Source organism: Macrobrachium rosenbergii, chromosome 41 (assembly GCF_040412425.1).
Source record: "Macrobrachium rosenbergii isolate ZJJX-2024 chromosome 41, ASM4041242v1, whole genome shotgun sequence".
In the NCBI taxonomy this organism is placed as follows: domain Eukaryota; kingdom Metazoa; phylum Arthropoda; class Malacostraca; order Decapoda; family Palaemonidae; genus Macrobrachium; species Macrobrachium rosenbergii.
In genome coordinates, this window is record NC_089781.1 from 7694397 (window position 1) to 7716264 (window position 21868).

Genomic DNA, 21868 nt, shown 5'->3' on the forward strand with positions numbered 1-21868 from the left:
TTACCAGGACGTGAATACCTGTCTCTAATTAGAAAGTGTAATAAGGCTTGAATTAATCTCAGTTAACTAGCTCTTGTGCACTATGGGGGGGACTGCTATCAGACTTCCTTGGTTATCAAAATGGCAATACCCCTAAGATAATTTGATTCACAAGGCGGGGTCGACTGAGCGGAAGAGTAGCAGGACTCCTGGAAAATGAATCCAGGATTAGCGTTTTAGTACAAAGAATTTCTCTCACATGAAAAATTATGCACTATGGAAGTAATGGATCAGGTTAAGTTATTAGCCCTTGGTTAACACTATGGTGAGAATAATCCAATGCTGATCACTGAATTGCATTAAATTGCATTTAGGACAAGTCAGCGGCGAGTTATGGGCTGCTTTTGGTAGATTGGCTTAACAAAAGGGTCCTTGTTTAGGTGAATGAAAAGTGAAAATTCAGAAAATATAAGAGAAATTCACAGAGAGAAACAGACTGGCTTGGAGACTAATTGCTTCTGACGTACCTTATGCTTGTTAATGTTTTGAGCTCTGAACATGTGGGGGCTTGGGCATCCGGATTCGTTAGCCACCACCAGTGGAAGAAAAAATGGAAGGCGCGACTGCGTGCGTTGCTAGCTAGGTACAGAGTGTGTCGTTTTCAAATCAAAAGCCCTCCCTTGTTGTGCTGCTTCCAGTCTCGGGCATCAGTGATCTGCAAAAGTCACACAGCCAGCAAAAGGGGGTAATGAAAATAGGTCTTATGGTTAGGGACTTAGGGGTTAAGCTCCTAGTCTACCTACAGCCTGTTTTCGTCCCTTGGCACCAACAGATTAACTGCAGCTACAAATCACATGATGGGGGCAAAGGGGGAAAGCTATGGTGTGTCATTGTCCTACCCCAGGTCAAGTGACATTGGGGGGTTTCTCAGGCCTACACAAGTTCAAATTCTGGGCAAACATCTTCCTTCCCGCCACTAAAGCTAGCCTTGGAGTTAACCGAGACGTGCTTTTGTTCAGAAATTTCGATTTCTTATCTGGCGGACTAAGAGGGATGAATGAAAATATGTGAAAGGTCCCCCCTTCAAAAAGCCATTCACTCTCTTTCAGGTGTGAAGGCCTTGGCTAAGCAAGTTATTCGTCCCAACTAGTCAGCTAGCGTCCCTACATGAAATGTGCTTGGCACTGCAATAGATAAATGGACCTACCTAACTGCTAAGAGGGGTGCTCGTTGGGCTAACTTACTTACTACAGCAGAGTCTAACCTATACAAGTATAGATATAATTCTACTGGCTGTCTCTGATGACAGTGGAACTCTACTCCTAGGCAATGGGCGCATGGTAAATCTTTTGACATAGCCTACTATCCAATGGCTGCTGGTACTAACTAAACAACACTGACCTAACTAAATGCAATTAATTATGGGTTACACAATGCTTTACAGAATAACACACGCAATAAATCTGAACATAAGTAACCTGAAGGGTTAATTATGGTTAGTGATCAGGGGGTGTACCAGCTTGAGTATTGGATAGTCTTTTAGGTTAGGTTATGCACAGTGTTAGTAGTACAAAATGCCTAGTGTTAGTGTTAGTCTACTTGGGCAGAGATCACGCAGGCTACCTTCTTTGGGTAGGTGCCAAGATCACTCTGGGGGTGGAAGCGACACTGTGCCAATGGGACAAGAGTGCCAAGGAGAGCTGGGGCTCTGATTGGTTAATTGGATTTCTTCCACCCCTTCTTCTTCTTCGGGGGCCTTCAAGGTCTGGCTACGCCATCCCTAGGAGGTGACGAGGGCACTAATTCTGGAGAAAGGCCAGAAGCGCTGTCAGGAGCAGGATCAGGAGTAGCCCTAGTAGCTACGGGCTGGTTCCCTACTTCAGCTGCTGCAACAACCGTCGTAAGGGTAGAGCCAGCGTCTGCATCATGGCCGGACAGTTCCTGGTAGACCAGAGAAGGTGTAACATATTTTGATCACTTCTACACAAGAAAACAATGATTTATATCTATATTTCATGAAACTGACCTGTGCCTTACACACAGTTGCTGCAGATTGGGTAGTATTGCTATCTGAAGTGGGTCTTCCTGTCAACGTTTGACTGGCACAAGGAGTATCAAACCATGGGCTCCTTCACCTCAGCTACAGAGGGTCCTCCAGCAGTACCAATGTGAGGGAGGTTGACAGAGCACACCTGACTTATAAGCAGCTTGACCTGCCGGTGCTGAGTAGGGGTGTTCATGCGCTCCTCAGCTGAAGGAGTGATCAGCTGCAATGCCAACTCCTGTGTATATTTTTTCCTCTTTATAGTTCTGTCTCCTGTTCTCTTGGTGTTTTCCTTATACTGTATTATAATAAAGGAACTGATAGTGGCAGCATTTACGATCCCAAAGATGATGCACAGCGGCCACCTTTTTGTCTTCCTGCTGCAGCTGTACTGTGCACACATCTGATCAATGGCATCAACCCCTCCTTTAGTCTCACTGTAGAATTGAATCACCTCTGGCTTCCCATTTTCAACCACAGTGGGCTGCATGTGCATTGACGACATCAGGACTACATTTTTCTTCTTCTTTGCAGTTTTGGGGATGTGGGACACTATCATTATGTCCTTTGTGAAGGGGCAGACACTGCTACCTGGCAACAGGTTGGACTTGCTTTTCATCACATCTGGTATTTCTTGCTTATTCGCCCTCACTGTTCCCACAATTGACATATCACAGTTTTGTGCCAGGTCCATAATGAGGGGTACCGAAGTAAACCAATTTTCTGTGGTTAGGTTACAGTTGGTGTTGTGGTACTTTTCTGTCAAATTCTTTGTGAACATGTGGCCCAGTTGTAGGCCACCTCTTGGCCGAGTACCATCTTTCCCCAGGTAGGGAATGACTTTCAATAGGTACTTGCTTTTTACATCATTGGCCATGACCAGTTTTATCCTTTACTTTATTGGCTTGTTAGGGATGTACATTATAAAGGGGCATTTACCCCTAAAAGCCAGCAATTGATCATCAACAGTGAGGTTTTCATGTGGCATGTAGTGCATCCCACAATGGTTGATGAACTTATCCCATATACTGTACTCCTGATGGGGGCAAATTTGTTGTAAACACTGTACATGAATACTGCTACTTTTAATACTGAAATTGTACAACTAACAAAACTGATACTTTACAACTAAAATATATGACAGTGAGCATACAAACAGCAGTTCCGGTATTTTATAAATTCTTTAGAACATTATTCCAAAAAGATTAAAGTTAAATTTACCAATTAATACTTTCCAAATTGAATTACACTAAAGTATACCAGAAGCTGTGTGTGTATATATTTTTGATAGTATAGCTGCTGAACGTCCCCAAAGCAGTTACCCTTACGGCCCTGCCAAAGGCTCCTTAAGACAGACCAACTAATATTATAAAAAAATTCTCTTATAGCTGGTCTAGGCTAGAAAAGTGCCAGATTATCTGGATGATGATTATTCACCCTTCTTCCACAGGTGTGGCAACTATCTGCCGAAGTAGTTGAGTACTGTGCTGTAGTCCTAAGCTTCCAACAAAATCATGTTCCACTAAAGCTCCAAGCTTTGTTTTGACTTGGACATACCCCCGGGCATGGCACCATTGTTATTCTAGTGAATCATGCATTCTTGCTTCCCTTTACCTCTTTGCTCCCTTTCAAAATTACAGAAAATTAAATGCTTAATATTTCATTATGCTGGTGACTTAACACACTAAGTATACAGTTTTTGTTTGTTACAGAAAGACTGCATTTGATCAACTGAACAGGGTTTGCAGATATTTTTCTGATGCATGGGCATCATGTTACCAATCCTTATACAGTATTCCTGTTTGAGCAAATCTATTATGGCTTCTTTCTTAATAGGATATAGAAAACTCTTTCCTGTACAGTTACTTTTATTAAACTAATCATTGTTATTAAACTAATCAAATTTTACAAAACATTCATTTAAGGAGCAACAATTTAGCAAAGCCAAATATAAAATTTCTTAATAAAATTTATTATTTGGATACTTACCTGCTGTTAAAGTTAGCCTTGTACTGCATACCGATAGGCATGTTGGTATTCAAACAAAAGAAAATCACTTGGCTGACCCGGAAGACTGTCTAGTTCACCTGTTCTCCCCCAGTTGTGTTCGAATGTTTTAGCTCTAGTCAGAATTCTCCTTGGCAGCCCAGAAGTGTTGGGAGGCTGGGTGGGGTCTACTTTAACAGCAGGTCAATACCCAAATAATAAATTTCATTATGAAAATTTATATTATTTGGGATGAATCTTACCTACTGTTACAATTAGCCAATTCCAACATTGTCAAAAACGATGGTGGGTAGTGCAGCTTGACAAATCCTGCTCAGCCAAGCGAGGTAAGAACTTGTTGTATGAAACCCAAAACATTCTCACCCAATCTGGAATCCTTCCTGGATAATACTTCTGCCAGAAGGTGGATTCCATTCAGGGTGCAAGGCTGTGTGTGTGCAGCCAACAGCAGCCTTTCGGAGAAAACCACCTCGTCTTCAGCCAGAATGAATGGAAGCGGGGTGGTGGGACCCCTGAGCCTGGGTCCGAAAGCACAAAAATACGACAGTTGACTACAAATAAATACCTATGACACAATTGTATGCTCCCGTACAACAAATGTACCTTCATGCTTCCCAGAAAACCAAAACCCTGGATTAAAATAGAGTGCCTAAAAGATTGCCCTTTCTTTTGGTTCAGGAAAAGATTCCACTCATTACTACTTGAGGGCTAGGGGCTTTACAATTTTCTAACACAATTTCCATATCTTTAAAATGATGAGCAGCAAAAACCGAACTGCACTTCCACTGTGCCGCACTAATTATATCCTCAAGAGACAATACTTCAAAAAAATTAGATGTAGTAACCTCTTATGCTATGGATATTTACCTTCAATAAAGGTAAGGGATTTGGATTTAGGTTTTTAAGCTGCTTAACAAAAAAAAATTGCATTCTTAGATAATGGAGTGTTAGGTTTTCTAACCCCACAAAATAAATAGTTAACTCTGCCCCTAACAGGCTTTAACCTATTTAAAATAAATTTGAATTGCTCTAACAGGACAGGGCAAAGCCTCTGCTTCATTCCCTGCCAAAGAGGTTAAATTTGGAATCCTTACCATTCTTGGTAGTAGCTTACCCTTAACATCATTCTTGGACCTGAACAAAGGCACAAATGATAAAATGGCATCTCCTTTACAAAAGCCTACTTTATTGGAGAATGCTTGTAACTCGCTCACTCTTTCCACTGTCACTAGGGCTACCAAAAAAAAAAAAAAAAAAAAAAAAAAATGTCTTCATGGTCAGAAACTTCAAAGAAACAGATTTCGAAGGCTCAAATGGATCTGCAGATAAAAATTTTAAACCTAAGTCCAAGTTACATGAAAGAGATTGATGCTGAACTCTGGGGACTTCTATCTCAAACAATCTCAACACCTCCTTAAGGTCTGAACCGTTCGAAATATCCAATTGCACATGACGCAGAGCTGAAGAAAGCATGGCTCTATATCCTCGAATAGCAGCTATGGAAAGATTCTTACTATATCCAAGATATCGAAAGAACTTCTTGATGTCGTCTATAGAGGTATGGGTGCTGGAAATCCCTCCAGAATGACTCCACTGCCTCTGATACTAGGTCAAGGTTGTTGCTCGTCTTGATTTAAGGATAGACTTTCGAGATACTTTAGAAAACCCCCTCACTCGGAGGAGATGGTCGAGAGTCTTCAATCAATTAAGTGTAGTATGTGGAGGTTTTGGTGGAACCGCACTGGACTCGGTTGTCTGAGTAGATCCTCAAAGGACGAATAGGAGGGAGATCCACCTAAATAACTAGAAGGTCTGGAAACCATCCTCTTTGAGGTCACCATGGTGCTATTAGAGTCACTCTCCAATGGTTTGATTCCCAAAAATTGTTCTGCATTTCCTTATTTACTACAAAAGGAGGAAAAGTGTAAGCATCTAGGATGGACCAATCTTGAAGAAACACATCTGCTGCCCAAGACTGTAGCCTATGCTATTCAGGCACTGAGGTTGGATGTGGTTCCTCCTCCCTCGCCAAGACAGCAGATTTGGTTAGGAGTTGCACTGCAACTGTCATGACTTTTTTTTTTTTATGAATAAGCGGGGGATCTATGAGGTAATTGTGCCTGGTCACAAACAACCCTACACCCTACTTTAGGTTAGGTTGGAAGTTAAGTTAGGAAGTATCCCTACAAATACCACGACACTTTCTTACCAAGTTACGGCTGCATTTACACGAGTTGGTAGTCACTGACACAAGTCAAACTGACTTGTTCCCATTCACACTTAGAGTCAAACTGTTTATCAGCACTTGGCCACAATCTGATTTTGTGGAGTATGGATGCATATTCTCTTGCTAAATTATCTGTTTTGTTATGGATTCGGCACTGCATATGCTGCAGAACAACTTGAATCTGGGAACTACAGTCAATTATTTTCAGACTTGGTTAATCATCCAGAGAAATTCTATAATTACTTCAAGATGACCACAGAAAATTTCAAAAAGTTGGTGGAACTAACTGGATCTTCCATAGTGAAAATGAACATTCCTGAATGAAACTTATTGAGAGCTCAATCTACATGATGCTCACAGCGCTGATGACTTGTTATAACTGATGACAAAATAGGTACTGCCCTACCTGTGACTCACTGTGACACTGACTTCCCGGGAATTGTTTTCATTCGACTTGACTGGCATACTGTAGAAAGATTTAGCAAAAATGCATTCAAATTAATGTTAAGTGGCAATGCAACCCTAGCCAGACAGAACCTAGTCTTTTAGAGAAGGTTATGAACAACAATGTTAGTAGCTCTGTAATAAAAAAATTTTGTTTTTTAACCCTTAATGGACAGATCCCCTCAACAGAGGATCTAAAACAGGTTTTGGGTGGTGGACCGATCCCCTCTGAGGAGGATTAATATTACGCACCATATGATTTGTCTGTATCGAGCGGAAAGAGTTCCCAATACTTCAATGACCCATAAGTGAATTGTAGCAACTAAAGAATTCAGCTCAGCTTGATCGTGGACACCTTGAGAACTTCAGTATTGTTCTTGACTTGGAGGGGGACTGTCTTGCTCCTCTCTCTGCCATGCCGTCTTGTTACTTATTTGCTCATAAATATACCCAGGAATTATTGTTGGCTTTAGTTCTTATCTTTTAAGATATGTCAGTTATAGTTGTAATTTTGCAAAGAAATATTAGAAAAAACATGTCCAGGTATAAATCCAAAAAAAGTTACTGCATTTCCCAATCTCAGTAAATTTGTGTAAATATTTGACAACAAATATGTTCAGATTTTGTTAAAGATTTTAATTCTTATCTGTTATGATATTGTGCGAGTTGTAATTATAATTTTACAAAAAAAGGATTTTGACAAAGGAAAAATCTATTTCTGGGGAGGGGCCCGTGTCACCCGGTGAAATAATCCATTCAGCACTTATTTCTAGGTAATTCCGTTGCTAGATACCAGAGAAAAGCTAAATGTAAAGCTGGGATTACTACCCCCAGAGCGAGCTCCAAGAAATGGAGTCGTATATGGTAAAGGGTGAGATTGTCACAATCACGGGACCCTGCCCTATAAAGATTCCCAATGTCAAAAGTCCCAACGAGAGAGGTGCCGATACAAGCCCATGCACTACTCGTGGACTGTACACAAGGCAACACTAGCCGCATTCCATGTTAGCACCCACCCCACTAGAATGATGTTTATCATGGGAGGGAGAGAATGAAAAACAGGGGTGGGTCACCGGGTGTACGGGCCTCTCCCCAGAAATAGATTTTCCTTTGTCAAAATCCTTTTTCTGGATCGGGGTCCCGTGTCAGCGGTGAAATAATAACAGAGAAATAAACATCATTCTTATGCTAATAAAGACTTAAAACAGAGACCTTGAAAACTAGGAGAATTCTACCTTGAACATTAGTAAGGTCCTCTAAATTCATGTAATGAAAATAATGTAAGTGGTCACCGTCTAAGATCATAAGCTTAGGATTGAACCTGAATAGGCTTGTATTAAGAAAATACTTTCTGCCTAATAGCAGACACGATGACAACAGTAACCCCGCCTTTTTTAAAAGAGAGGATCTGACAAAATTGCGAGGTCCTGTCTAAAAAAGCCTGTAAGGAGAAAACCGGGCACAGAAACAGACCTTGTAAAAGGACAGTACTTTCCAAGGTGACCACTGAAAATGAGGACCTTCAACTGTAGATAGAAAGTTAGGGTGAGGAATTCGCAACACTACCCCTGATGAGGGGAAACCAAAATGATATTTTAATGATAAAATAAAGTTTGTTCATACTTACCTGGCAGATATATATATAGCTGTATTCTCCGAAGGTCCGACAGAATTTCAAATTTCGCGGCAACAAGCAGTGGCCGGTCAGGTGGTTAGTACCCATTCCCGCCGCTGGGAGGCGGGTATCAGGAACCATTCCCATTTTCTATTCAGATTTTCTAACGCCACTGTCTCCTGAGGGGAGGAGGGAGGGCAATATGAATATATATATCAAACAAGTTAAGTATGAACAAACTTTATTTTATCATTAAAATATCATTTTGTTCATGAGACTTACCTGCCAGATATATATATAGCTGAATACCACCTTTGGAGGGGGTAGAGACAGCCAAGAATTAGGGAAAAAACCAAGTATTGGTAAAATTATTTTGGTTCCTTATCTGAAAGCGTAGCTGACTGAGTGGTTACTGCCACTCTAGTCTGCTTCTGCTTTACTAGAGACCCAGCCAGGTAGTGACCTATATAGCTGGCGACTTCTAGATGATCTGTCAACGGGGCGTGACCACAATGTGACTAGATCATAGACCATACAAAGAGGACAAAAGAGCATTACTAACCACCTAACCAACGCCTAAAGCGTTGTTTGCAAAGGATTGGGAAGACTGCCTCCAGTAGTCGACCCAACAACCACAAAAACACAATTAAAAAGGGGATAGGATCAGAGTTACCCCTGTCCCCAAGGTTGCTGAAGCAGCAATGTATGGTCCCAGCGAAAAGCAATTTTCGTATGCTACCTAAACATCTTGCCAAGAGTGTGAGGCAAACACCGAATTGACTTCGCCAAAATGTGGCACTAAGAATGTCACTGAGTACCATATTTTCTTGAGCGCCATGGAGGTAGCAACTGCCCTCACCTCGTGAGCGTTAACTCTCAACAACTTGAAGTTGGAGTCGTCACAACTAGAGTGTCGCGCCCTTAATGGCGTCCCTAATGAAGAATGCCAGTGCATTCTTCGACATAGGTTTAACTGGTTGCCTCACAGAACACCATAAAACATCCAAGGGACCACGAGTGTCCTGTGTTCTTTTAAGGTAGTACTTGAGAGCTCTAACTGGACATAGAACTCCCTCAGGTTCCTGTCCAATAAGGTCTGCTAAACCTTTAATTTCAAAGTGTCTAGGCCAATCAGGTTAGAAGACCTATCATTCTTAGCCAAGAACTTAGGGCTTAAAGAATAGACAGCATTGTGTTCCTTGAAGCCCACATGACGACCTCGAACCGCTCACTCTCTTCGCCGCCAGAGCCGTTGAGGAATGCCGTTTCGAGAAACATCCTTAGAGATGCAGAGTGAGAGGCTCAAAAAGGACTAAACATCAAAAACTTGAGCATTACGTCCAAGTTCCAAGCAGGGGGAATTAGCTGAGGAACCTTGGACGTCTTGAAAGAGCTCGTAAGATCGTGGAGGTCCTTATTGTCAGACAAAGATAATCCTCTGTGTCTGAATACAATCAGCATGCTCCGATAACACTTGATAGTCGGATCTGCTATATCGAGTTTTCTCTTAAGTAAAGGGAGAAAATCTGCAACCTGGCTCACAGTGATAGAGGAAGAGGAAAAGCCCTTCTTTCTACCAACCTTTGAAGGTTGCTCACTTCGGCTAGATATATCCTTTAGATGAAGAACTTCTGGCTCTAGCGATGGCCCGTGCCACCTGGCCCAGAAAAAACCCCACAGCTCTGACCAAGTTTCGATAGTCTGAAAGCAGTCAGGTTCAGGCGGGGAGATTCAAAGATATCTCGTGAAGTGGGTTTGTATGAGCAGGTCTGCTCTCATAGGAAGGGTCCTCGGAACGTCTACCAACCAGAAGAGAAACTCCGAGAACCAGTGGTTCGAAGGCCAAAAAAAAGGGGATGAGAGTCATCCTCGTCCCTTGTGACCCAGACGAACTTGCGTATGACTTCTCCCAGAATTTAGAACAGGGGAAAAAGGCGTAAACATCTATTCCCGTCAATCCCAGGGAAGAGCAACTATCGCAACTGCCCCAGGGTCGAGTACAGATGAGCTTTATAGAGGAGCCTCGCTGTTCTTGAGGTCGTGAAAAAATCCACAAGATGGCGACCCCAAAATTTCCAAAATCTTGGCAAACCTCCTGATGAAGGGTCCATTCCTTCGGCAGGAGTTGATGGCGCCAACAGAGCAGGTCTGCTCGAACATTTTCGACCCCTGCAACAAAACTTGTGAGAATCGAAATGTTGCGAGCATAGGCTCAAAGAATAATCTCTCTTGCAAGGCTGAACAGGGAACAAGTAGTATTGTCCGAGTTTGCTAGAACTACACGATTGCAAACTTGGACCTCGAAGAATTGGCGAGCTAAAGATAGCCGCCAAATCTTTGAAGTCGATGTGCCAGGACACCTGTTCCTCTCTCCGGTTAACACTTCCTCTCCCTCTAGTGTTGCCCCCCAACCTGTTGACGACCCGTCGGGAAAACAACACTAGGTTGGGGTTCAGAAGCTTGCAGGGAGATCCCTTTCTGCAATTTCGTTGGATCGAGCCACCACCCCAGATCCTCTTTATATAAAGAAGAATTCTCAATTCCTCTTTCAAGTCTTCCTTGCTTTGCCAGTTCTCCAACAAAAAGAACTGAAGAGGCCTGAGATGCAGACTCCCAGAAAACAAACTTCTCCAGCGAGGAAATGGTCCCCAGCAGACTCATTCCTTCCTTCACCTAGCATGTTTCCTTTTCCAAGAAGGCCGAGACTTTTCCGTACATAGAAGTTGCCGTTCTTTGACGGAGACGCTATAAAAGCCGCTGAATAGATCTGAATTCCCAGACACAATGGACAGTGAGGGGGGATCAGCTGCGACTTCTCCACAGACCAGAAGTCCCAGGGACTTCACGAGTTGCAGAGTCAACTGAAGGTCCTCCAGATACCTTTCGCCCGAAACTTTCAATCAACCAGTCGTCCAAGTAGAGTGAGATCTGACGTGCGACAGATGCAACTGCATCGCAACGTTTTCATGAGGCGATGTAAACACCCTCGAGCAAAATGTAGCGCCAACAGCATCTGGTGTTCCCAGGCGGTCAACCATCCAAGTACTGACCAGACCCAACGTTTTAACCGCTGATCGGACGAGAAGCGGTGTTTTCAACGTGGTATGGCCGTTGTGCAGAGTCCAAAGCAGAGAGCCTGAACTGGTACGTCTAGTCCCCCAAGACAACCTGAGATACTTCACCGAACGTGGATGAATTGGGGCGTGAAGATAAGTATCTTGGAGATCCAAAGATACCATCCAATCCCCAGGATGAAGGGCTCTAGTATTGACTGCGAGGTCTCCATCTTGAACTTTTCCTTCCGGACCAAGTTGTTCGACCTGTTGACATCCAAGACAACGCCCAAGACGGGTCTCAGCCTACTGAAAGTTTTGGGACTAGAAACAATCTGTAGTAAAATCCCGGGAACACCGAGTCAAGACCTGTTCCACTGCTCTCCGCTCGAACATCTGTTCGAGCAGGTCAAACAATTTTCTGTTTGACAGGAAGGCAGTTGGGAAACAAAAAACAAAGAGGAGGAGACAGGAAGGGAATCAAATAACCTCTCTCTAACAGTAGGAGGGACCAAACGTCTGCCCCTCACTCTTTCCAGGCTTGTGCAAAAATGAAGCCTGGTTGCAAAGGAGTCTGGAGATGAAAGGAGTCACTTGCTACCTCTCTTGGAAGTGACATTCCTTCGGGAAAAAACTCTTTCTCGTGGTGCAGGTCTCGTGTTGCTTCCCATGGAAGCCCCTTTTTTAGGCAAACATTTAGCTTTCGTTTACTTTTTGTATCTGAGATCGGTGCAAGCGTTATGAAGGAGATGCAGTTTGAATGTCGATAACTTTAGTTTTGAGAAAAACGATATTTTTGCTTCTCTGTGTATTTATTTGCTTGCCGTTACACAGTTTGATGTTTTATGACATAATGAAAAGCCAAAAAATAGACCTGCAAAGTAATATAACTTCGCTAAATGAAGCTAAATGAAGCGAGTGTCAAAACACGGCTGAGGTTTGGCCAGCAGCGCAACGCCTTACTTAGTCAAGCTCTGAGCTGCTACTGACTGACTGCCACTGACTGCCCTGCGGCATTCCTGTCTTTCCTGATGCGTACTATGTCCACAGGGTTGCCATAGATCGCATTAGATATTATTTCATAGCTAAAAGGAAATTACCACCGATATACTGACAATATCATTACATTATATGAAAAATGTAATTTGACTATGATAGGTTACTGTTTTGTTTATAACTCCTAACTGTGGCGAACTTTTAAATAAAACTTTCTGAAGATAGTCAGGATATGTATGATGCCATAAATAAAATATCCCAGAAAATTTTGATTTCCGATTTTTCTTCAAACGCTCCCCTTAAGACAAAGACAACTGCAAGGTGGAGAGAGAGGAGCCGAAGGTTGAAAAGTCTCAGGAAACAGATCCTTAAGAAAAAGCCAGAGTCTGATAATCAGAGGAAGAAGAAGACGAAAGAAGTTTCTCTTCATACAAAGGCTGTGACGAAAGAGGATGTTCTTCCGCAGCTGGCGGGTCTTGAGTGAGTGGTAAGAACCAAGTAGTTCCGATTCGCCCGATAGCGTATTGCGGGAACTCCCATTAAGCGAAAGAAGTCGTCAACTAGAGTAAATACACTTATAGTAAACATAAAAATGTGGAACGCTTCACGATTAGCGTGTCATCCTTGCGCAAGAGCCATGCTAATCTTCTCTGTATCGTTCAATTTAGTATATGTACTGCCGAAGCAAGTACTGGCTAAATTAAGGACATCAGATGTTGAAGCGGGTAGTTGTGCGACATGATAAACAACTGGAGCGGTGTCAACACAAGACTTGAAGCTATACGCGGGAAAGCGAGCGGAGCGTCATGGCGTGACGCTGCAGAGGCTCCGTGGCAAGTACTAGAGAGTGTCAGCGTAGCGTCATTTTAGGCGGCGCCGAGCGTCAAGGTGAGGCGGCGTGAAGCGTGAGAAGCGCCACGAAGAGCAAGGCAGCTCCTGGCGCGAGACAAGAGAAAAGGCCAACACCTCAACTCGGGGAAGACGAATAGGAAGCCACTAAACACTCTCTGAGACGACAGACGCTCTGTATCGTTCCCGAGGAAGATGAGGAGAGATGAAGGTGAAAGTCTGTACCTCTTAACAGGCAGATTCTAATCTTGAAAGGTTCATGAGAGCATCCAGCAGTTGTTGCAAACCCAACAAAATCTTACGCGTTGGAGAAGCCACTCTCTCGGGAGAAGGGCTGAACCTGAGAGAAGGAAAGGGGCGAGAGACGTATACTTCCTTCCACAGGGGAAGAAGCTCTAGCCCTTGCCTTAGCGACAGGGGTCGAGTAGCGTGATCATTCGAAAAACACTTTATTCTCTTCTGCAGAGGAATATCCACGCAACTTTCGGGAAGAGTACAAACGTCTAGAGGAAGAGGACGTGAAGCGTCCTCTCCTCTAAGCTTCTCTTAAGAGGCGAGAGTCCAACCGAGCTCCAACCCCGAGGCGGGGAGGACGTGTCGGAGGGCGAAGCAATCCTTCAGGATGCGTGCCTGAGCACGATCCCTGGCAGCCTGGGTAGCGTCATCAGGACCTGCGAAGGGACGCCAGATCGGTGGGAAGCCCCGTAACCCTCATGCGGCTTTCGACATGCCCCTCCTGGTCCTGGGAGTTCGACAGAGGTCCAGGCCTAGAGGCATTATAGGGCCGATCTGACGCCCCCTCCACAAAACTAGGGGCACTAGCACTAACACTATGCGTTTGAATTGCATTCACTTTAGTTTCAAGAGCACGCATTGACTCCACACGAGCCAGGGAATTACCTTCTGCAGCAACAAACTACAGGGTTAGTACTAAAATTTACTACAGGGTTACTAGTAGGAGAAAACCCTGACTGTCCATCTAAGGATGCACTCTAGGAGGAAGATTCTCAGCCTATCACGCTCAATTTAAGCATATAGGCTTCATATTTCTTCCACTCACCCTCAGACAATCCCACACATTCATTACCGATTATCATAGAGCATTGAACACCCTTACATATCATACATAAAGAGTGAGGAACTATCAAAGTCTTCGATAGCCTCACCTAACATTCACCCAAGCTACAGACTCGATAGCTAGAGGTAAGACATCTTAATTATAAGAAAAGTCAAAAGCAAAATCAAAAACGGTCCACAAAGAGCGTATGCCAAGTCACAGATCCAGTCGAATACCAAAAAAACAACCAAAATACTTAAGTGACAACAAATTTCCGAAATCCAAATGGCGGAGGAACTGACAACAGGTGTTGACAGTCGGCGACAGAGAAAATCTGAATAGAAAATGGGAATGGTTCCTGATACCCGCCTCCCAGCGGCGGGAATGGGGTACTAACCACCTGACGACCACTGCGTGTGCCGCCGAAATTTGAAATTCTGTCGGACCTTCGGAGAATACAGCTATATATATATCTGGCAGGTAAGTCTCATGAACAAAATGATTTTCTCATTAACAGGGCAGACAGTACAGGAAAACTAACACTAGAAGCTAAGCTATTAAAAATTTTGGGTCTTCCCCAACAAGGAAAGGTAAGAACAAGATGATTGTTGGTTTTTTGAAGCTATCTCCGATACATTACTCAAAGACCAGGAAACCGAATGTGGACGGAGTACTGGTCTTAGTGCATTAGAACACAGACCTTAGGGATGAAAGTTAAGAGCCTGTGAGTCTGGTTCCAACAAAACACTTTCCTGGAGGCCAATGCAAGCATCATTACTGTAGCTTCGAAAACTATGAGAAGAGTGCTAGATTACTTGACTGCAGAACCATACTGCAGTAGAGTAGTATCCCTTAACTGATTTTAGGAAAACAGTAATAACAGGACCAATATCAGTTTCCTCCTAAACTGTAAGATTCACAAAGACCACAAAGCCAGGGCATCAGAGCTTGAGGCAGCTGTCGCAGGCTGAGTTTATACCAGAGACGTGACAGCTTGATAGTTTGTGGCTGAATTGGGTTGCAAACAGACCTACTTCCAGGTCCAGGAAAAGGTCACAAGACTACCTGAATGACGCTCCGTCTGGGACTTCCGACACCAGGGGAGGCCCTGGATAGGGAAAAAGTAGTGACCTTTTGGACCCCAATGAAGAAGGGTGGTAGACAGAGGCACTTGTGTCTGTTGGTTATGGAGAAGAATGAACCATAACCTGAATGATGCAACTCGAGTCCAAAACCACTTGTTTACGCAGCGCACTATTGCTGTTTTGTTTAGAACCAGCCTAAAATGAAACCTCTTGGGGGGAAGAAGTTTCCCAAGGACAGGAAGACTGCCACCACCCTCCAAAGCGTTAATGTGGAACTGCTGGAACGTGACCGACTAAGTTCCATGTATTTCATTGGGCCAAAAAATATCCACCCCATCCGCCCAGAGAGGTGACGGTGTGGAATACTGAGGCCGGAGGGAAAAAGCTGGAGAGGAACTGACTTGGTAAGCAATCCTGATAGTTGTGCAAGGCCGGAGGCCACTATTCAAACAGGAGGAATCGGGGAGACACGTCCCTGACTCCGCCATACCACGGTTATAAACTCCAGCTTTGACTTCAGAAGGAGAACCGTCACTGAAGCAAACTGGAGAGAACCCAAGACCTTTTCTTGGGCACGGCGAGAGGTATGCTTGAGTTGATGAAATGATAGGTCGCTCTTGCTATCTCTTTCCGCTTCCACTGGATTCACAACTACTGAAGGCTACCCTCCGAATCAGGTGGGATTCCTTCCTGTTTACTTAGAAGCCCAGAGACTCTAGAAAACCGATTATAATGACCAGCACCCTCAGGCAATTCCCGACGCTGGGTGCCTAAATGAGCCAGGCAACTAGATATGCAGCTAGCATAGCCTTCTAATACCGGAGCTGTTGAACTCGGTATTGTTCAAACTGGCAAAGACTCTGAGCTGCATTGAGGAGGGCATGAACCTGAAGGGGCACGCCTGCTCCCGAGTCTGAATCCCAAGAGGGATAGGACCTTTCTGCAACCAAGATGTGAAAGGAAAAGCGTCGGAAAGGTCTATAGAGGTGGTTACAAGCGGCCCATATGGAGCAGTTAGGATCATGTAGAACCCACAAGACTGTAACAACCGAGACTTGCCGCATTGAATGAGGAAAATAAATGGGACACGCCCGGACAAATTTTCCAGTGGAAGGGAACTTCCTTGGCAGACTGAAAAAGCCTGACAGGCCATTCACAAAGACCCCAGAACTCTGGCCGGAGGCTGATTGAACCTGATTGGGGGGGGACAACAGTCCAGCTCCACCCCGGGCCTTGATAACTATACTCTGGGCCCAGGGACTGAAGTTCCAGTGGCCCCAAAAATGGTACAGCCTCCCACCCAAATGAGAAATACTACAGGGAGGAGGCTTGATTGTCTTCCCTGAAACGTATGCCTTCCCAATTTCTCGGAGAGGAGTAGGATGCTTCCCTGCTCCTATGATAACCCCGAGAGTCAGAGCCTCTGGCCGAATGTCTAGTGAAAATTCTTTCCTTGGGTTTTTCGTATGAAGCAAAGAAAACTCTTGGAGGCACATGGGGAGGCAGAGACACACGGGGTGTTACAAGGGGCTGATGTGTTGGCTGAACCCGCACACATCGAGGTGGAGGCTGGGAGTGAGAGGCTGACGGCTGTCCAGGGCAGAAACCTGAAGAGCCTGCACCATCGCCTGAGCAGGGGGCTCTTGAACTACATGAACTTCTTGCCGGACTTGGGATAGGGCCGGCAAGATCAGATCGTGAGTTCCGCTCGTAAGGTAGACACCCACGAGAACGGAGGCTCTGAGTAACTTTTTAGTTGCCCCGACGGACCGAACAACGCCCACCTGGGGAAAAGATTAATTCTCCAGGTGAAACTGTTCATAAGATTTTTCGGCTCAAGGCGGAACGGCAAGCCTGACTTACACCGTTTCAGCTTCCGGGAATTGACTCCGAAGCTTAGGAGCTGTACGCTGAATAAATTAGAAGCGTAGTCCGGGGTTAGAAGATTCATTGTGAACGTATCTGTGATATCTGTCTCCGGAAATGCCTCAGCGGTTTATTTTCGAAACAAGCCTGTTGATAAGAGAGGCTACATTCGGAGCACAAGGGGTAGGAAGCAGGGCTCTCAAAGAGAGCACGGTAAGACTCCCACAGCTGGCGTGAACTTGGAATTCTTCGCCTGCCACTCCGTTAGAGTTCTCAACGGAGATGATGTGCCCAGCCCCTAGCAAAGATGAGGGCTCACTTGGGATCCTGCCAGACAGATGCCATGCTCCTTCTGACAGTCTGGCAAAACCGGATAAGGGGATACCAGGCCGGAAGGGAAGAAATGCCCTTCCACCAACCTCCGTGTGCCCACACCCCCGATAGGAGGGTGCCTTCATGCTGGGAAGCATAAAGGGTTAGGCGCCAAAGGTTCCCCAGACTGGTTTTAAAAAGAGGTGGAGGTGTCCGAACGACAGAATTCGGAACGGAGCAGGATTTAACAGGTGATCCATTGACAATGAGTCTTGAGATTAATCTCTTGGGATTTAAGCTCCTGGGAAAGGGAAGGCACTGGACCACGAGGTAGATAGATAGTTTGATAGGTTGACAATGACCTCAAATCGAGCTCCTTATAAGGAGACCCATAAAAAGAGTCTTCAACAAAGGAAGGAGGGGGTAACCGCCTTTTTTGCTTGGGCCGTGTCCCTTTCAGAAGACGAGGCCAAACTCGTAGACGGCACCGGATTAGAGATCCGAGACGTCCTCGGGGGCCCAGAGCTGGTCTTCTTGGTTTAAAAAAGGTTCTTTTTAACTGATTTCACCTTAGAACGGTAGACCAGGAACCGTCGAAAAGGGATGAGAAGCTAACGAATCCCTAAAGGAAAAGTTTACCTCACCTAATTCCGAGCTAAGCGGAAAAGGTTTGCCTCAATTATTCTCGCACCTACTTATCGCTCCGAACGATGTTCACAGGTTCGAGAACGAGACAGAAGGCCGCAGTTAACGTCTTCAGAAAACTCTCCATAAACAGTTAACTTGAAGCTTAAGAGTTTACGAGATTTTAGGATGCCGGCCCAGGAGGGGGAAAATTAGGACCCCAAACACCGAGGAGCAACTATTAATAAGTCATATGAGACGGAGTTTGGTTAAGGAAAAAACCGATAGGTGTATATGAAACCTACCGATTTATCGAGAATCTCGCCGGAGACGGAGTTTGGCGGAGGAAATCGATAGGCGTATATGAAACCTACCGATCCACCAAGAATCTCGCCGGAAAGAGCCCAAACACCGAAAGAGCGACTATTAATAAGCCACGAGGCGGAGAACCGATAGGTTTATATGAAACCTACCGATTTATCGAGAATCTCGCCCGGAAACGGAGTTTGGCAGAGGGAAATCGATAGGCGTTATGTGAAACCTACCGATTTATCGCCGAAAGAGCGACTATTAATAAGCCACATGAGGCGGAGCTTGACGGAGGTAAAACCGACAGGTGTATATGAAACCTACGGATTCATCAGGTAGCCTGCTCGAGAGAGCATAGCGTACAACACAATCTGCCGGGTGCCAAACGACTAATAATAAGCCAAATGAGGCGGCGTTTGGCGGAGATAAAACCGACTGGTGTAAATAAAACCTATGGATTCATCAAGTAGCCTGCTCGGAGAGCATAGCTATAGTTTTACAACCTTCCGAGCCAAGAATAAGTCACATGAGGCGGAGTTTGGCGGAGACGAAACCGACAAGTATATATAAAACCTACGGGTTCATCAAGAAGTCTGCTTGGGGAGAGCATAGCGTACTTCATAACCTTCCGTGCCAAACTATAAATTCTCCAAAACAGACTGCGCACCGGAATGGGAACTATAGACTCCATGATCGCTGGCTTGTTGCAGGATAGCGGAGCATTCCTGCACTCGACAAAACCAGCTGAAAACGTATGAGAAATGGGCATGCTGGAACGGATGCCGGAGCAGAGTACCGTAGCAGCGACTTAGCCCAGTCAGACCAGGAAAACCCCCGGAGAAAACTGGAGAGAAAACCGGGCTAACAGGACAAAACTCATAGACATAAAAACAGAGTCAACGGAACATTCCGAAGCGATCATGTTTGAACAATATGTGACGGAAACAAACAAAGTGGGAAGGTTATGAACTGTTCGGAAGTGGGCGCACTCAGAGCCAAGAGAGGGAAACCCCCGGAGGAGGATATCCTGAACGAAGTGATAGCGGTGGGGGGAATAAACGCCGACCGCTAACCACTAAAATCACCGGAGCAGTAAGCAAGGAGAGCGCCCAAAAAGATAACAAAACACCGAACAGGTAGGAGCAAAATGGAGGGGGAATGCCGAAAGTAAATAAAACAGAAGACAGTTAGGTGGAAAACGCTAACTGGCCTCGTATGAGATCCCAACAGTGAGGTGCGAACATGTAGGAAGCACCACGAAGGGAAACAGTCGACGTAAAAGGAAAGGGGAAGGATAGGCCAGGAGGTTGGTAACCCAAAGTAGCGACCAGGGGTGGGACAGCACTCCCCGGGCGCCCAGAGATTCTCATAGATCACTCGCTATGTGAGCTGTGTTGCACGACAAGAGCGAGAGAAAAGGAGAGGAAGGGCAAAAACCTCTACGGCCAGGAGAGCAAAGAAAGGTAAAAGGAGTGTGAACAGGAGTGGGGAGAGCACTCCCGGTCACCTCCAGGTCCAGGTGGAGTGCCAACCGATGAGGTCAGACACACCAAGGGACAACCAATCAATGCAGAGGGAGGGGATGTAGGCTACAGCATAATCTAAGAACAGTACTCCGTCCACATTCGGTTTCCTGGTCTTTGAGTAATGTATCGGAGTTAGCTTCGGTAACCAACAATCATCTTGTTCTTACCTTTCCTTGTTGGGGAAGACCCAAAATTTTTAATCAGCTTAGCTTCTAGTGTTAGTTTTCCTGTACTGTCTGCCCTGTCTAGCGGAACCAATCATTTTGGTTTCCCCTCATCAGGGGTAGTGTTGTGAATTCCTCACCCTAACTTTCTATCTACAGTTGAAGGTCCTCATTTTCGGTGGTCACCTTGGAAAGTACTCCCCTTTTACAAGGTCTGTTTCTGTGCCCGGTTTTCTCCTTACAGGCTTTTTTAGACAGGACCTCGCAATTTTGTCAGATCCTCTCTTTTAAAAAAAGGGGGTACTGTTGTCATCGTGTCTGCTATTAGGCAGAAAGTATTTTCTTAATACAAGCCTATTCAGGTTCAATCCTAAGCTCATGATCTTAGACGGTGACCACTTACATTATTTTCATTACATGAATTTAGAGGACCTTACTAATGTTCAGGTAGAATTCTCCTAGTTTTCAAGGTCTCTGTTTTAAGTCTTTATTAGCATAAGAATGATGTTTATTTCTCTGTTATTATTTTCATCGGCTGACACGGGACCCCGATCCAGAAAAAGGATTTTGACAAAGGAAAAATCTATTTCTGGGGAGGGCCCGTGTCACCCGGTGACCCACCCTGTTTTTCATTCAAAATCCTCCCATGATAAACATCATTCTAGTGGGTGGGTGCTAACATGGAATGCGGCTAGTGTTGCCTTGTGTATAGTCCTCGAGTAGTGCATGGGCTTGTATCGGCACTCTCTCGTTGGGACTTTTGACATTGGGAATCTTTATAGGGCAGGGTCCCGTGATTGTGACAATCTCACCCTTTACCATATACGACTCCATTTCTTGAGCTCGCTCTGGGGTAGTAACCCCAGCTTTACATTTAGCTTTCTCTGGTATCTAGCAACGGAATTACCTAGAAATAAGTGCTGAATGGATTATTCATAAAATTAATCAAACTCACTAAAGTTAGGAATCATTAATTGGTAAAATATCCCAAATAAAAAGGGATACTAATAAATAACACAAAACAAACATGCCGACCCAAGACCAAGAGAGGTCAAGAGATGCCGTGAGAGGAGATCGAGACAGGCGTTATAAATCCCTTTAATTATTACACTAAAGGAAAATAAGGAGCCTCAATCGCCTAAAAAACAATAAAACACTGGTACTCAAGTTGTTGAAGAAGAACCTTGCGAGGATGCCATAAAAATGCCAAAATAGAGCACAAAATAAGGATCACAACGAAATTACGTGTGAACGAAATCGCGTGCTAAAATGGAATGCGCGCTAGTGTTGCCTTGTGTACAGTCCTCAAGTAGTGCATGGGCTTGTATCGGGCACCTCTCTCGTTGGGACTTTTGACATTGGGAATCTTTATAGGGCAGGGTCCCGTGATTGTGACAATCTCACCCTTTACCATATACAACTCCATTTCTTGAGCTCGCTCTGGGGGTAGTAACCCCAGCTTTACATTTAGCTTTTCTCTGGTATCTAGCAACAGAATTACCTAGAAATAAGTGCTGAATGGATTATTTCACCGGCTGACACGGGACCCTGATCCAGAAAATAAAATTATTAGAAAAAACATGTATAACTTAGTAAAATATACGAGTGATTTGTAAAAGTGGCCCCACACAGAGTTGTAATGGTAACTTTCAGCTTCCCATTTAAGGTAGGGAAAATTTTTTATTAATTTTTTTCTTACACCACGTGCATT

General features: G+C 44.6%; 1 long non-coding RNA gene, 1 other non-coding gene and 1 pseudogene across 7 annotated transcripts in view; all 3 read right to left on the reverse strand.

Moving 5' to 3' along the window:
* The window catches only part of LOC136826602 (uncharacterized), a 46044-nt gene that overhangs the window by 17679 nt on the left and 6497 nt on the right, over positions 1-21868 (reverse strand). For 2 of the 6 annotated variants that reach the window (XR_010849660.1, XR_010849659.1), the window contains exons 2-3: positions 507-694; positions 19-188 (exon numbers count right to left, since the gene is read on the reverse strand). The exons of 1 other annotated variant lie outside the window; for it this stretch is intronic. This is a non-coding gene — a long non-coding RNA (uncharacterized lncRNA). 3 more of the 6 variants (XR_010849662.1, XR_010849661.1, XR_010849663.1) reach the window with 2 other exon arrangements.
* Positions 11318-11432, reverse strand: LOC136827266 (5S ribosomal RNA; annotated as a pseudogene).
* On the reverse strand, positions 12954-13057 carry LOC136827272 (U6 spliceosomal RNA). The gene has a single exon (XR_010849798.1). It is a non-coding gene; the product is annotated as a U6 spliceosomal RNA (small nuclear RNA).